At 59.8% G+C, this 5072-nt stretch overlaps 1 long non-coding RNA gene across 1 annotated transcript; it reads left to right on the plus strand.

Moving 5' to 3' along the window:
- Nucleotides 1–556: 556 nt before the first annotated feature.
- LOC138827564 (uncharacterized) lies at nucleotides 557–4518 on the plus strand. The gene is made up of 2 exons (XR_011372130.1): nucleotides 557–1351; nucleotides 3840–4518. It is a non-coding gene; the product is annotated as an uncharacterized lncRNA (long non-coding RNA).
- The last annotated feature ends 554 nt before the right edge of the window (nucleotides 4519–5072 follow it).

The following is a 5072-nucleotide window of genomic DNA, read 5'->3' on the forward strand; positions in this document are numbered from 1 at the left end:
CAGCCTGTTTATTTTGCTTTGAAAATAATGGCAAGATCTCTCTCAAACATTGGGAGCCAACCTCCCTCCCCCCCCCCCCCGCCTCCCTCCCTCCATGCCTCCCCCCCTTTCCCTCTTTCCCTCCCTCTCCCTCCTTTGCTCTCTCCCTTTCTTTTCCCCTCCCCTCCCCTCCCTCCTTCTCCCCTTCCTCGTGTACACAGAGCCCTTTGTGGACCCTGAGTCCAGCTTTCCCCACTCCGCCTCCCTCAGTCCAGCAGCCAGGACGGTGGACAGCTGTGGACGGCTGTGCAGCTTAGCCTAAGGAGGTGCTGTGGCTTGTCTCAACATTGTCAAGACGGGACATAAATTCCCATGCAAGCGAAAGGCCAAAGAAACCCGGGCTGGGGGTGGGAGCGGAGCTCGGGAGAGGAGAGGGGAACGAGAAGTCCAGGTCTGACAAATCGCAGGCCAAAAGAGACGCCTTTCTCTCTTTTCTGTCCCTAAGAATGAAAACTCCCTGACAAGGCCGCGTTCCTCTCCCGTTATGGACAGAGGCCTGGGCCCATTTGTTCCCAATAAACAGAGGTGGGCAGTTTGGCTGCCGTTCTTTTCCTTTGAGAGTCAAACAGGCTGTCTGTGGCCCTAAAAGCCCTCCTGCCTGCCTGCCGGCTGCCGTGCTTGAATTACTGAGACCACACGGGGTTTGCTGCCAGTTCTGGGGCCCAGACCCTTATTTGGCTTTGGAAGAGGACACTTTCTGCCCGTGTGCTCGCCAGGCCTGCTGCCTGGGCTCGTGGAGAACAGGACAGAGAGCAGGACAGAGAACAGGACAGAGGCCGTGGACGAGGGGCACAGGGCGCCACAAGGTGCTCAGGACACAGGTGCCCAGGGACTGCTGCCGTCGGCCCTGGGGTGAGGCCTGGGGGACGCAGCCCTGGAGGATGGGTGGAGGGCACCCTCACGGGACTCCACGGCCAGATAAACCTGGGCTCCCTGATCCACTGGCTGTGCACCCCCGGGATCCACTGGCTGTGCACCCCCGGGATCCACTGGCTGTGCACCCCCGGGATCCACTGGCTGTGCACCCCCGGGATCCACTGGCTGTGCACCCCCGGACGAGCACTTCTCTCCGAGCCCGAGCCTCAGTTTCTGCGCTCACCGAAGCAGATGGAGAACTCTGCAGAGAGAGGACCAATGGCTGTGCCATGAAGAGGTCCCGAGCCAGCAGCCGCGCAGGGCCACAGCTGACCGGGCAGGGACACCTCAGCGGAAGGAGCTCCGGAACCTGCCCTGCCCTGGGAGGGACCAGCATCAGCGTGGCTGGTGGACACTGAGGGGTAAACCGAGCCCTGCTCACCGAGGGAGTCGCCAGGTGAGAGCCGGCCATCCACAGCGAGACTGCGGCTGAGGGACAAGAGGAGCTGATGGCTCATTCAGTTAAGAACTCTGCTCTGCTGGCGCCACGAGCTCCTCTTCACGATCCTCCCTTCTCCATGGCCAGCAGACGGCTTGCTTTTCTGTGAGCATGCCACGCGCCTGTGCAAACTCTTCAGATCTTCAACCACCACCCTTCCACTCACTGTGCTCAGGTGTTGTCCTGGCACCGGCACACGCGCGTGCGCACGAACACACACACCCCTGCATGTGCACACACACACACACCCCTGCATGTGCACACACACACACACACACCCCTGCATGTGCACACACACACACACCCCTGCATGTGCACACACACACACCCCTGCATGTGCACACACACACACACCCCTGCATGTGCACACACACACACACCCCTGCATGTGCACACACACACACCCCTGCATGTGCACACACACACACCCCTGCATGTGCACACGCACACACACACCCCTGCATGTGCACACACACACACCCCTGCATGTGCACACGCACACACATACCCCTGCATGTGCACACACACACACACACCCCTGCATGTGCACACACACACACACCCCTGCATGTGCACACACACACACACCCCTGCATGTGCACACACACACACCCCTGCATGTGCACACACACACACACACCCCTGCATGTGCGCACACACACACACCCCTGCATGTGCGCACACACACACACCCCTGCATGTGCACACACACACACACACCCCTGCATGTGCACACGCACACACACACCCCTGCATGTGCACACGCACACACACCCCCCTGCATGTGCACACGCACACACACACCCCTGCATGTGCACACGCACACACACCCCTGCATGTGCACACACACACACACACACCCCTGCATGTGCACACACACACACACACCCCTGCATGTGCACACACACACACACCCCTGCATGTGCACACACACACACACACACCCCTGCAGTGCACACGCACACACACACCCCTGCATGTGCACACACACACACACCCCTGCATGTGCACACGCACACACACACCCCTGCATGTGCACACACACACACCCCTGCATGTGCACACACACACCCCTGCATGTGCACACGCACACACACCCCTGCATGTGCACACGCACACACACACCCCTGCATGTGCACACACACACACACACACACCCCTGCATGTGCACACACACACACACACCCCTGCATGTGCACACACACACACATGAGCATCAGGGACTCTCACTCTACTCCCACCTTCTGCTCTCTCTGGGTCATAGCTGGACCAAAAGAGAAAAAGCCATCAGCTCTTCCCAACCTCAGGCAAACCGCTGAGCATGTCGGATGGAGAAGGTCGCTTGGCCAGGCAGGGTAGACCTCAGGAGCCACGCTGGACCTGTGGGGAGACCAGAGAGCCCCTCTTCCTGGGGCTTTGCAGTTTGTGAATTTGCTCCTGAAACAGCTCATGGTCACCCTGGCCCCAAAGATGGCTGAGGACAAAGCTGACACTCAGAGACGCTGGCTTGGGGAGTCATGGGCAGCAGGTCTGGAGTCCTGTGGGACCCAGAGGTAGCGCAGGGTGGGTGTGTACAGGGCTTCTGGCTGCCGGGGTGGCTGGGGGGGGTCTTACCCCTGGCTGCCGGGGCGGCGGGGGGGAGGGGGTCTTACCCCTGGCTGTCAGGGTGGGGGGGAGGGGGTCTTACCCCTGGCTGCCAGGGTGGGGGGGAGGGGATCTTACCCCTGGCTGCGGGGGGGGGGGGAGGGGATCTTACCCCTGGCTGCCGGGGTGGGGGGGGGAGGGGGTCTTACCCCTGGCTGCCGGGGTGGCTGGGGGGGAGGGGATCTTACCCCTGGCTGCTGGGGTAGCTGGGGGGGAGGGGGTCTTACCCCTGGCTGCGGGGGGGGGAGGGGATCTTACCCCTGGCTGCCGGGGTGGCTGGGGGGGGGTCTTACCCCTGGCTGCCGGGGTGGCTGGGGGGGGGTCTTACCCCTGGCTGCTGGGGTGGCTGGGGGGGAGGGGGTCTTACCCCTGGCTGCGGGGGGGGGGAGGGGGGGGTCTTACCCCTGGTCAATACGGTGGAAAGCTCACTGTTTGCTTCTGGTTGTCCCAAAAGCAGAGGCTGGGGTGCAGGTTTGTGTGTAGTTTACTTAGTGTGTTGGTTTAACAGGCCACCAGGTGCCAGACACTTGGTTAAATACTGTTCTGGGTGTGTTGGTGACCATCTCTGATCGAGATTAACATCTGAACTCCTTCCACGAAAGGCCTGAGAACTGAAGGCCCGGCCAGCAGCTCTGCTCTCAGCCTGAGCATCGTCTTCAAGCTGGGCATCTGATTTTGGACTTGGGCTTGGTATGGAACTTCCACCATTGGGTCTCCTGTGCTCAGATGTGCGTGAAGTGCCCACTGCAGCCCCCAGGTCTCCAACTCGCAGGCCTTGAAACTGTCATTATTCATATTACAGGAGCCGATGACTAGACTACATCCGCATCTACGCCTCCCTCCACTGGCTTCCACCTTTCTCCGGCGAATCCTGACCAGCACAGGGCTGAGGGGGAAAGAAGAAGGGCCTCCGGCTGTGGGGCCCATCCACCCGCTGGCTTCCCGTCCACTCTGGGTGGCGCACCTCCATCTCCGGCTGTGTGCAGGGGGAGCCCTCGGGCATCTGTCTGCCCTGAGGAGAAGTGCAGGATGGAAAGCCGAGACTGGGCTGCAACGAGGCTGGGCGCTCGTTGACAGGCGCAGGCCACCAGGGCCCACTAAAGGCTTACGCTGCGTCACCGTTTCAGTCTGGTCACCTTGTCTTTTTGTTTTGGGGCTGTGGTAAGACAGTAGATCGTGAATGGAGCTCATGTTGCTGCTGAAAAGGAAACAAACAACATTTTGCTTGAAGAAATACTGGGTTTGTGTTTAGCTTACTTTTCAGTACATTAGGCGACTGAAGAGCAACGCCTGCTGTCGAAGAGCCTTTGAGGTCAAACCCTGCGGCCTAACCTCCTCCCATTAGGCCCCGCCTTTTAAAGGTCCCACCACCTCCCAGCAGTGCTCATTCTGTGAGCCAGGCCTTCACACACGAGTCTTGGTGGGACAACATGATGCAAACAACAGCACGTATTAAAATATATATATCACTCAACTCTAAATGTGCTCTCTTTTTCCTTCCTGCTGGGCCTCTGTAGCCTGACCAGACTTTCCATTGCTTCTTTAATCTGGAGATACACATCGGCAGCGGCGGCAGAGTTGCTGCCGGTTTCCTCTGAGGGAATCCCGACAAATCTTTGCTTCTATAAATAAAATTTCAAAATGATACAAAGGAAAGCAAGGTCTAGTCTATACTATTCCCATTGTTGAGGAGACACACAAGGAGCCCTGGGCCAGATGGCAGTGACACTTGTGGCACCCAGAACATTCTATGAACACTTGCTGCCCGCCTCTGCCCTGCACACCTTCCTGCCTCTGCGTGGCCGCAATGAGCCGCCGCCACGTCTGCCCAGTCTAACCCGCCTGTCGCAGAGACCGTGAGCTCAGTAGACCTGACGTGCTGTGGGACAGTGGCCTCACCTGGGTAGAGCCAGGGCCCACAGCATCCCAGGCCTGAGGCCGTCTGAGCACCCAGACATTTCCCCTCGCGCCCTCCCCACCGGGGCATGACAGGGGCGGGCGCCGTCCCACGCCCTCGCCGGCCTCTGGCACCGCT

Source organism: Dipodomys merriami, unplaced genomic scaffold (assembly GCF_024711535.1).
Source record: "Dipodomys merriami isolate MVZ:Mamm:240054 unplaced genomic scaffold, mDipMer1.0.p SCAF_158, whole genome shotgun sequence".
Lineage (NCBI taxonomy): Eukaryota > Metazoa > Chordata > Mammalia > Rodentia > Heteromyidae > Dipodomys > Dipodomys merriami.